Below are 12,430 nucleotides of genomic sequence, written 5' to 3' on the forward strand. Positions count from 1 at the left end.
TGACAGTGGGCAGAAGTTCTGGTTCATTTTTAAGTGGTAGTTTCTCAAACCAACTTTCCCAAAGTAACGTGGATGATGGTGCAGCCGTGGCTGTGGCTCATGTGGCCCTGGTGTTTCCCAGTCTCCCTTGCTCATTCTCGTGTTTGTTTGTTTGTTTGTTTTCCCTCATTTTTATTGCCATGCCATAATGTGGAATGCTTAATTTCTTTTATGTCTGTAGAGTAGCTGTGACTATCAGTGTAGAAACCTCTCGGGGTTGCAGTCTGTCAGTCTTTATTGCCTCTATTCTTTTAACATTTCTTTATAACACACACACACACACACACACACAAATAACCTTTAAAAGATACCAGTACCAGTGTGCCACTACAGGAGGTGGGTGGATCTCTGTGAGTTCCAGGACAGCCTGGTCTGCAAAGACAGTTCCAGGACAGCCAAGGCTGCACAGAGAAACCCTATCAAAAAAAAAAAAAAAAAAAAAAAAAAAAAAAAAAAAAAAAAAAGATTTAAAATAAATAGATCTACATTTTTTTTTAAAAGAGTATTTTATAAATTTTATAATATATATATATTTTTCTTTTTTTTTTTGGTTTTTCAAGACAGCTTCTGGCTTTAGAAAAGGGAAAATATATGTACATGCAAATTTTTAGTTATATATATTCATATATCTTTTAACAGTTATTTTAATAGCTAATAGTTATTATATATGAAGTATATACATGTCATATGTAACATAAATCTTAAAGGGTCTTATTAATAAAAAACTCAGGAGCCAGATATTGAGGTGAATTCTGAAAGATCAGAGAGATAGAACAAGCTACAGCCAACCTCACCTCGGCCACTTCTCAGCCAATCCTGTTCCCTCGAACTGGAAGCCTCTGAGTCCTCATCTGGAATAGATCTCAGCTGAACTGCTGCTCAAAAGCCTAAAAGCTTAAAAAGCCTCTAGTTCCTGGTCCTCATGCCTGCTATACCTTTCTGCTTCCTGCCATCACTTCCGGGGATTAAAGGCATGTGCTACCTTTCCCAAGCAAGACATGAAATCTCAAGTGCTGGGATTAAAGGTGTGTGTCACCATGCCTGGCTCTGTTTCCTGTATGGCCTTGAATTTACAGAGATCCATCTGGATAGATCTCTGCCTCTGGAATGCTAGGATTAAAGGAATGTGCTACCACTGCCTAACCTCTATGTTTAATATAGTGGCTGTTCTGTTCTCTGACCCCAGATAAGTTTATTGGGTTGCACAGTATATCAACCACACAAGAGATACCCATTTCTGGCACTGAGGTTTTTATTTCCTAACCTGTGATATCTAGCAGGGCATTGCACTATGTCTGTGTCCCTTCATCCAATCCCTCTATTATATGGTGACTTCATTTAAACTCTTTCCTCTCCCAGTCTCTGTCTTTGTCTCTAAGGAAGCTTCTATAGTACTTAGGTTTCCATAGGGTTTTTCTAAAGGTCATTAGTGTTAGTTGCCCCTCAGCTAGTGAATAATCTTAAATATGGGTCATTGCTAGTTTTTAGAATTCTTTGGAAATGTGACCAAAGATTTAATTTTACAGTGATCAAATATGAAAGTTTTGACCATGAATGTATGTTGGCATTTTTTTTCATTATTTGAGAATGTTTCTGTAGCTGTTAACCATGGAGAAATGTAGCTGAACTAGATCCTGAAGCTAATTAATTTGTTTTGTAAATGTCAGCGCTGAGGGTGTATAAGTACATGTTCACATGTGAGCATGGAAGCAGAGGACACTGTCAGGCATTCTCAGGTGATGTCAGTCATTTTTGTTTCCAATTTACATGAACACATCTTTATTGCTTAAAATTCATAGTTTACTTTAGTGCTGACTATTGGCATTGTAAAGTTTAAGGATTTGACAAATTGTTCAATATCATTGTATTAGTTTTCTCTTTACTTTGAACCAAATACCTAACATGTATTGTTTTTTTTTTTTTGTTGTTTTTGATTTTACTCTTTTGCTCTTTTGGGGGGTCTGCCACCCAGCTCCCTAATAAATCACACATGGAGGCTTATTCTTAATTATGAACGCCTGGCCTTAGCTTGTCTTGTTTCTTGCCAGCTTTTCTTAAATTATCCCGTCTACCTTTTGCCTCTGGCCTTTTTCTGTTCTCTTACTTCTGTAAATCTTACTCTCTTACTCCGTGGCTTGCTGTGTAGCTGGGTGGTTGGACCCTGGAATGCTCCTCCTTCTCTGGCTCCTTCTTTCGCTTTCTCCCAGATTTCTCCTTCTCTTTATTCTTTCTGTCTGCCAGCCCTGCCCATCCTTTCTCCTGCCTCACTATTGGCCGTTCAGTTCTTTATTAGACCATCAGGTGTTTTAGACAGACACAGTAACAGCTTGGCAGAGTTAAAAACAAATGCAACATAAACAAAAGTAATATACCTTAAAATAATATTCTACAACAGAAACGGAACAACTTAAGGGAGGAAAGGTTTGTGTTGGCCGCAGCTTGAGGGTGTAGAGTCCATCATGGTGGAAATATATGAGGGACCAGCTTAAGGGCATAGAGCCCATCATGGTGGAAATTCGTGAGGGATCAGTTTGAGGGCACAGAGCCCTTTTTTTTTTTTTTTTGGAGACAGGGTCTTTCAGGCCAAGAACTCACTAAGAAGGCTAGGCTAGCTGGCCATTGAACTGCAAGGATTTGCTTGTTTCTGTCTCTTTTTGGATAACAAGCATGTGCCACTACACCCAGGTACTTTTCTTTTTTTCTTTGGTTTTTACTTTTTTAGACATGGGTTCTGGGGAATAAACTCAGGCCTGCATGCTTAAAGACAAGCACTCTACCAGCTGAGTCCTGCTTTACTTTTTATTGTTGTATCCCGAGGCTGGGTCTTGCTGCGTTGCCTTTGCTGATCTGGACCCTCTGGACCCAGGAGATCCTCCCACCTCAGCCTTTTCAGTGCTAGGACTACATGCCACCAAGCCTGCTTTCCAATTTAATTTTAGACTCTGTTTGATCACAAAGGGCATTACGTAAGAGCTAAGTTTTCTTTATTGTCGCCAGTAGAGGTAATAACTGTTTGCATGTCAGAAAACAGAGTTTTCTTCAGTTGCTTTATTCCAAGTAGCGGAGCTTTGAGGTTTGCAGCAATTACAAAAACCAAACTTTGTGCTGCTTATGTTTTTTATAAAAAGCAAAATGAGAATGAAATTTAAGGAACCAGCTAATTAAAAACAGGGGCTCCAGGCATCCTCCTCGCCCAGTGCTGCTCGGGGAAACTTTAGAGACAGAAAACCGTGTCTGTCTTTGGGATCTAGAAACAGGAATGACTTTGGCCGAGACAGTGGGTTTTCAGCTTGTGCTGCTTCAGTCTCTTCTTTTTTTTTTTTTTTTTTTTGGTTTTTCGAGACAGGGTTTCTCTGTGTAGCTTTGCGCCTTTCCTGGAGCTCACTTGGTAGCCCAGGCTGGCCTCGAACTCACAAAGATCCGCCTGGCTCTGCCTCCCGAGTGCTGGGATTAAAGGCGTGCGCCACCACGCCCGGCTTGCTTCAGTCTCTTCTTGCCTCAGGATTTTCTCGTCTCTCATGGAGGTTTTTTTTTTTTTGTTTTTCGAGACAGGGTTTCTCTGTGTAGCTTTGCGCCTTTCCTGGAACTCACTTGGTAGCCCAGGCTGGCCTTGAACTCACAGAGATCCGCCTGGCTCTGCCTCCCGAGTGCTGGGATTAAAGGCGTGCGCCACCACCGCCCGGCTTCTCATGGAGGTTTATGGGGCACTAGAGATACTTGGGAATAGAGCCACGACAGGAGTGATTGTCTTTGATTTTGGAAATTATTTCTAAAACTTATCTTTTCCTATTGCCTAACATCTCTCAGGATCTAAGATGAGGGTGGGGTGGGCAGAGAGCATGCCCGAAATGCAAAGCCTCTGCGGAATAGACCTGGAGAGAACGTGGCTTGTGGAGGTGCCGGGGTAGTACAGCAGCGGCGAGGATGTTCCGAGAACTTTCAAGTGGGTGAGCCTGTCTCCCACTGATCACCAGCTCTGTGGCCCTTGCAGCTTCAGTCTATAAAATGGCCTTGGAAAATGCGAGGAAGCCCCGCCGTTAACCGAAACCCGGCCCACAGTGTGCGAGTTGCTGGCTTAGAGGCTGTTCATTGTATAGTCTGATTTTGAGAGACTTGCCATCTGCAGTGTCCTGGTTGTCTGAACTGAAGGGAGTGGCTGGGAAAGTGTCTGGCTCTGCTTGAGAGACTGTGCTCTTCAAAGGAATAGTTTGATGTCCCAGAGTGTTCCTGCTTCAAAGCCAGGGCAACAGGAAACAATTGTAAACTAGTTTTTATAGCTTCTGTAAACAAAGAAATGGATTTAAGGCCTCTGAAATGTTCTTTTAATCAGTAAGGAAATTTGAAAAAAAAAAAAATTGCTTCCCTTGGGAGGTTGAAGGAACAAGGGACCATAAAGGACACATAGTAAGGAAATGATTATCACCCCTGAATGTGAGTTTTGAGATGAATGCAAACTGGAATTAAAGTGAATGATACATAGTAGCATATACTTTTCTTGTCCTTTGAAGAATTGCTTGTTTTGAGTTTAGATTGTATTTCGTTTCGTCTTTATATGAGTTTAAGGATTCCCACAGTAAGGAGTTCCCACTTTTCATTCCTTAGATGGTTTTTTTTCTTTTAGCTTCCGGAAAGCTCATGCAGCCTTTGTTACTGTTGCCTAGTAACGGGATTATGAATAAAATCTTACTCTCCTTTGGAACCAGGTATTCAGTTTTCGATAGTGAGGTGTCACGACAGGCTGTAATTTCAGCTCTGCTGTTTCCCATCCCCCTTCTTTTTAAAATGTGCCTAGTGGGAAGGAAGGTTATACTCTAGATAAACTAGGCTAGCATTTGATTTGTGTGCCTTTTGTGCTTTCAAACAGGGAAGAGTCCTACTGTTAATGTGTTTTACAAGGGTGTATTGAAGATGGGAAATTAAAGTATATTTTCTGAAAGTCTGAAAATCTGCTTTTAAAGGAAATATTGAATAGAAGATTAAAAATTCCATACTGAGTCTAATGTTTAAAACAGATTCTGAAGATTATTTGGAGTTAAGATTGAGGATAATAGAGAAAAATCTTGTCAGTCTTTTATTGATGATTCTCTTCCTTGGGAAACTTAATTGCCTTGTTGTCATGTAGGGAACAGCTAACTTGAGGAGACATTCTTCTTGGCACTCTGTACTGAAGATTTTTGCACGATTCAGCTTCCTTTTTCTTATTTCATCTGGCAGGACAGGGGCCAAGCAGGGATATTTGTGTGAGGATCCTCCATATGTTTGCAGGATGCAGCCTTTAGTCTGCAACCTTGGGATTGATTTCAGGATGGCTTAGGTGTGTCCACCTCCACGTGTCCGCCTTGCCGTCAGTGTTCATCTTCCTCTTACTAGTCAGAGACTGAGGTAGCTAGCTGACCGCACCTGCTTTCCTGGCTTGTGTTTTCAATTTCCCCTTTAGGCCTCTTAGCTTGTTTACAAATGTTCCCTTTCCTTCCTCCCCAGTCTCTCTCCTTTCGGTAAAGTCCCAAGATCTCTTTAAAGCTCATGAACAGAAAAGTGATTCCTCATTTTTCTCATCCAGGACATTCTGCCCCATTTCTCTTTAAAGTTCCTTGGTGTGGCTGAAGCTTTGTTTGTCATTTTAAGTGACATATTCCTGCTAAAATGTTCCTGGGTGATTTAAGAAGAGTGGCTACTGAATGTGTTACTTTTGTAATGGAAAACCGCATCAGAAGAAATTTGACTGTTTTCTGGTACTTAGAAGATAAATGAGAATACAGGACTTTCTTAAGGAAGTTCTCAATAGTTTTACATCTTAGATTAGAATTTTTTTTTTTTAAAGAAACATTTGTTCCCTGAGTCATTTAAACATGAATTCCTCAGGACTGTTTTTATTTCTCCCCCCTTCCTGTGACTCCATCTCTTTTGCTTCTACTTTTTCATGGGTTTAGACAGTGAATTGGTCATAGATTGAATGTTCTCTCTCTTCTGTTTGCTGCCGAGTTGCAGAGAATGCTTGAGGCTGAGCAAGAATCCTTTGCAGGACTCACAGATCTTTTCTAGCTAAAAAGGTAGTTTGGCCAGCCTGGTCAGGTTTGTACCATTTGTATACTTTTTTGGTGTTGTTGTTGTTAATCTCTCTTTTATTCTGTCTCTGGTCAAATAAACACACTTGCTTGTACTTCATATTTGATATGTTTTGAAAGCCAGAGCCAAGCATTAGGTGTAGTTTTTTCAAAGGAGGCTGAACATGTGTGAGCAGTGTTTAGTGTTGTGATCAAGTAAACCCCGAACAAAAGAAACCTGATCCCCGTGATACATAGCACAGTTGTGATCACTTATATATGCCTGCTGTAAAGCAATTTGCATGAATGGTTTGAATTACCATAGTTTGTACAGCTTGGCCAGTTTTATTTTGTTTTTTTCTTGTTTGTTATACATGATATTTGGAATCCTCAACATCATTATTGATCCACACTCTTTAATTGGAAGATCTGAGTCTTGGGTCTCATGCCTAGTGAACGTTGAGGTTCTTTTTGTAATGTCTCTTGCTACTGAGATGTGGTTCATACCTGAAAGTCGCTTTACTCTCAGAGTACTTGAGTAATTTTGTGTAACCTGACTTTAAGAAATTAAAAAGGAATATTATTTAATATATTAAAAGGAAGGACATGGCACCAGGTACCTGAGCACGTTAGAGCATGTTAGAGCCCTTTGGGCCGTGAGTTACAGAATCCACTTGAATAGTTTGGGCCTAAGACTACTCATTGTCTCCTGCTGCCACCTCTTCTTCCTCCCTCCCTCTCCTCCCCTCCCCTCTCCTCCCCTCCCCTCTCCTCCCCTCCCCTCTCCTCCCCTCCCCTCTCCTCCCCTCCCTTCTCCTCCCCTCCCCTCTCCTCCCCTCCCCTCTCCTCCCCTCCCTTCCCTTCCCCTCCTCTTCTTTTCTTTTCCTCTTCTTCTCCTTCTTCCTATTTCTGTTTCCCTCTTAAACCCCCAACCCTGTAGCTGGAGTTTTCCTGCCTTGCCCACAGTCAGGACAAATCTTTGTCACTCGCCAGTCCCACAGCCGCTCAGACCCAACCAAGTAAACACAGAGACTTATATTGCATACAAACTGTATGGCCGTGGCAGGCTTCTTGCTAACTGTTCTTATAGCTTAAATTAATCCATTTCCATAAATCTATACCTTGCCACGTGGCTGGTGGCTTACCGGCAACTTCACATGCTGCTGGTCATGGCGGCAGCGGCTGGCAGTGTCTCCCTGCCTCAGCCTTCCGCTTCCCAGAATTCTCCTCTCTCCTTGTCCCACCTACTTCCTGCCTGGCCACTGGCCAATCAGTATTTTATTTGACATACAGACCATCCCACAGCACAACCCTACAGTCTCATGTGGTCCAGGCTGGCCTCAAACCCACTATATTGCTGAAGGTGACCCCAATTCTCTGCTTCTACCTCAAGAGTGCTGAGATTATAGATGGGCACCACCATGCCCTGTTTATGTGATGCAGGGGATTGAAGCCAGGATGGACCCTTGTGCATGCTAGGCAAGCACTCTATTAACTGAGCTACAGCCCCAGCCTGGTCTCTCTTCCTTTTTTCTTTTCTTTTTTTTTGGCTTTTCGAGACAGGGTTTCTCTGTGGAGCTTTGCGCCTTTCCTGGAACTCACTCTGTAGCCCAGGCTGGCCTCAAACTCACAGAGATCCGCCTGCCTCTGCCTCCCAAGTGCTGGGATTAAAGGCATGCGCCACCACCACCTGGCTCTTTCTTCTTCTTCTTCTTCTTCTTCTTCTTCTTCTTCTTCTTCTTCTTCTTCTTCTTCTTCTTCTTCTTCTTCTTCTTCTTCTTCTTTTTTTTTTTTTTGGGTAAGGGAGGCTGCTGCCATATGACTCAGGAATAGAGACGCACATGGGTATCAGAGACAAACTGGATTACAAGATAGGTGTTTCATTCTTGACTCCCACTTCATACTGGCTTTCAGCTGCTTAGCTCACAGGCTATTAACGCCCACTTCTGGGTTGCCATCTCTTACAGGTGGGAGGGATGGCCTGATTGAGGTGAGGATTTCTGAGGGCAGGACCTGAAGTTGGAAAACTTGGCTGTGCCAGGACCTGTGTGTGTTTGTTTCCTGAGGCTGCCATAAATGCCTATAAACTTGATGGTCTAAGTCTACAGAAATAAGTTTTTTCATAATTCTGGATAGCACAGCCAGTGAAGGCGCCCGGGGGAGGGGAAGCAGGTGGGATTTGTTCTGTCCTCTAGGAACAGACGAATCCTGTCTCTCAGCTTCTGCTTACATAACTCTAGTCCTGCCCTGTGCTCTCATCTGCACTGTTGCTGTGTGTCTTTGGGCCTTAGATATTCTTGTTCTTTCTTTTACAAGGATGCTGGTTATTGGGTTTAAGGACCATAGAGGGTGGGTTCTTCATGTGATCGCTAATTAAATTAGCACAGATGCTCTTTTCAGGGTGTCACATAGACGGGTATGTAGGGGATCAGGACTCAGACATATTTTTACAGGTTCCAGTGTAAATCTCTACAAACAGTGCTTTCATTGTATCAGAGTGCCGTATGGTGAGGTGTTAATGCCCCAAATAGAAGTAAGACCTTGGTGTTATTCCAAGAAGCTTGCTACACAGGGATTGATGACCTGTGGTGGGTAGCCCTAAGATCAGTTCTTGAGGTTGATCTGTGAAATCCACATGTATGTACATAAACACACCCATCTGCACGTGCACCAGTATACACATGAACATAAGTGTGTGCACACGTACACTATACACACATGGAAAAACAAGACAGAATAATCCCACCAAACCAGAATAACAACAAAGAAAACAAAATAAAATCAAAGTAAAGACAAGTAGCCTTAATTGAATACTGCTTGTGTATCCAGCCATTTGCTTCATAACTTGACCTAAAATTCTTCATTTTATTTTCAGAAAAGCCCTGGACAAGGGGAGGCTTTTTCATGGGCCTTTTATTTGGAGACATGTGATACCTGATTGCTTACATTTTGGTGATGTCAATAGCTGTTAGCATGCAGTTACTATGTCTTTTGATAATTTAGACTAGTGGTTTCAGAATAACACTAATTTCATCAGTTTTTTTGTCACTTATTTCTTAAAATACTGCTGTAAGGGGAACTTTGCCAATATTTACTCTGGTTACCTAAAAGTACAATTTATAAAGGTAAAGTAGGATAAACACAGACACACATGCTTTTTTATTTACTAAAATTCCAAAGAGGTTGGGGCTGTAAACATGACTCAGTGAACATTTAAGAGCACCTGCTGATCTTCTGGAGGACCTCAATTCTGTTCCCTTCATCTGCCTCAGGAGTCTTACAGTGAGCTGTAACTCCAGTCTTCGTGGATGCCTGCACGCACATGCACAAGCCACATGCACACATCCACACCTACAGAGATTTAAAGATGATAATGGCAAATCTTTTTTTTTTTTTTCTTTTTGAATAACTTTATTTTGGGAGAGTTCCGTAAGCATCAGGAACATATATAAAATGACACACCACTGTTGACAATGAAAAAACAGCATTTGATCACTTCCAGCTTTATAAATTTAAAAAAAATGATTCACTTACAACAAAAAATGTTTAGATATTTTAGCAAGTATCACCTTGCAGGACCATAATCACATTTAAGCCACGGACTTACTGTTAATGGAAAAGGTTCACACTGCATCTAGCTACTATAGTATTTCTAAGCATAATCAAAGCTGATTGAATGCAATGTGATAGAACACCAAAATCCATACGGATGTCACATGGCAACAGCATTGTACAAGTAACATTGGTGACCTCCAACAAGCATCTGTTAAAACTGGACTGGTCAGTGAAGTGGAATGTTGGAGATAATGGCAAATCTTTAAAGACATTCCAAAGAAGTATTTTTTTTTATTAGCATTCTTTGGTATGCCCAGTTAGATTTTCTTTTGTAAAAATTGTAATAGATTATTATGGATATAATTATGGCTTTAACTACACTTTAAAACTGCCATTTTGTTGTCTCTCTATTTCTAAGGTGGTTTTGGATTTACTCTTTGGGAGCAGCCTGGGGAGGGGTGTTAAATAAAATCTAGGAAAACTCCTATTTTTCAGTGATTTTCATAGATAATAAATGCGATCAGATGGAAGGGATGGAAGGAAAACAGCATGTTGGGGAAGGAGCTTCTGGCAGCTGCTCTTACATTACTTTGCAGGAGCCCTAGTACTGTTAGATCTCTTTTTGGAGAAATTTGCAGTGTGGGCGATTTGGGTACAAAGCTGATAGTCTTTAGCACAGTTGTTGAGTTTTTATATGACATCTGAATATTTATCCCTTTTCTTATTCTGTCTGGAATCTGAATAGTTTTAGTGTTGCAAGGATATGGATCAAGGTTCAGTAAACGAAAGACAACATTATAACAACAAAACAAACACTGCCTTGCTTCCATGGAGTGTGTGTTATATTGACTATATTCCTCCTGTGCTTATAACTCTTTCATGTTCACCTGTGCGGTCCTCGAAAGGACGGCTTTCTACAGAGACAGCCAGTGACGCTGCTGCTGTTGTTAGTTGAAATCAACTAACTAAATAATGAGTTTGGATGTTTAAAAGATCACAAGCTCTAGTTTCTCTCTTCTTTTTTTTTGAGACAGCCTCTCTATATACAGCCCTGGCTGTCCTGGAACTCACTATGTAGACTAGACTGGCCTTGAACTTCCAGAGATCTTCCTGCCTCTGCCTTTTGAGTGCTGGAATTAAAGGAATGCACTACCATGCTGGGCCTGAGAATGCCTTAGTTTCTATGTGAATGTGTTAAATTCTGTAATTAGAGAACTAAATTTACCTTCAGAGTTCCCCTTAACAGCCAAGCACAACAGCAGCTTGCCATGTCTGTCCATACTGAGGCATCTATTAACTGAGGCATGTAATTGTTGTCTCTGTTCCTGTGTTTGGTGTTTCAATGTCACTCTGAGCAAAGCAGACAATACTTGCTGCACTTGCATGCTTTTGGCTCAGGAGGAAAGATTGTCACCACATAGTTTGATATTAATCCACAGTAATATATTAATAATTAATTAATTAATCCACATGTTGATCTGTGTTCAGACATTGAACTGTGCTATGAAGCTGTCATATGAGGGCTCGGCAGGGTCATGATGGTCACAGGAGGCTTTTCCAAGGAAGCAACACTAACACGAGGAATATTACCAGTTATATAGGCGAATGGGAGAAGGTAGACCTTTCTTTCCATTTGCAGGAAATAGTGTATGACAAGTTCCTGTTATGGGAGGCTGGAAGAATCTCAAATGAGGCTAGGAAAGGAGGTAGGGGCCAGACAATGCAGGTGGTGATGGGTGATTCAGGAAATTTGGGTCTTTGTATTGGTACAGTAGGGAGCTATCCAAGTGTTTCATCTAGTAGGTACTGGGGGTTCTGAGGTGACAACTTTGGCTTCGGCATGAAGATAAAGGTGTAAATATTGGCTTTGGGGTCAAGGGCCTAGAGAAGACACAGGAGGATTCATCTAGGTGACTGTAGCTGCTGTTCAGGGGAGAGGTGATAGCTCCTTCTACAAGAGATGAAAGAAACAGGTTTATGTGGTTTTGAGGTGAGGTGTTTGAGGTAAACATGAAGATACCTGGAAGGAACGGATGCCCAAAATAGCCCCTGATTTCATGTTTACATTTTCTTTAGACCAGTGGTTCTCAACCTGTGGGTTGTGACCCTTGGGGGCTCAAATGACCCTTTCACAGGGGTCACCTAAGACCATCAGAAAACAGATATATGCACATTACAATTCATAACAGTAGCAAAATTTCAGTTATGAAGTAGCAATGAAAATAATTTTATGGTGGGGGATCACCACAACAGGAGGCACTGTATTAAAGGGTCACAGCCTTTGGAGGGTTGAGTACCACTGGTTTAGACAGTAGGGAACATTAGAGGACCAGGTGTTTAGGAAGAGCAGGAGTTCAGATTTGCACATGTTGATCATGAGGCCATTCAGATGCTGAGCAGAGACAGTAGGCAGCTGGTATTCCCCTCTCCCCTTTTAATGATGCATCTTGAACACGTTCTACTGTGAATACACTAGGCATAATATCTAATCAGCTCTTTTCTGCCGTGATTAAAGCCTTTGCTTTGAGTTGTTAATTAACTGTTCTGTGTACCTGTGTACCTGAGACTCAGGCAGACTGCTTGTCTAAAAGCTAATTCCAATTCCTGAAATACTCCTCAGAAGGCTACTTTCTCAAATTCAATAGTTAAAATTTTTATTTATGTATTTTTAGCTCAAGGACTATTTTATTAGAATTTGAGAGGAAAAACAGCAGGGCAGGTGAGCTGAAAACCCTGGCAGGCTCTGGGAGGAGGGAGATGGAGAGAAATTATGCCTTTAGTGTTAGGTATGA

General features: G+C 41.5%; 1 protein-coding gene across 4 annotated transcripts in view; it reads left to right on the top strand.

Moving 5' to 3' along the window:
• Focad (focadhesin) overlaps nucleotides 1-12,430 on the top strand; it is a 300,913-nt gene that overhangs the window by 40,760 nt on the left and 247,723 nt on the right. The gene's annotated exons all lie outside the window — the stretch shown is intronic.

Source organism: Peromyscus maniculatus, chromosome 2 (assembly GCF_049852395.1).
Source record: "Peromyscus maniculatus bairdii isolate BWxNUB_F1_BW_parent chromosome 2, HU_Pman_BW_mat_3.1, whole genome shotgun sequence".
Taxonomy (NCBI): Eukaryota; Metazoa; Chordata; class Mammalia; order Rodentia; family Cricetidae; genus Peromyscus; species Peromyscus maniculatus.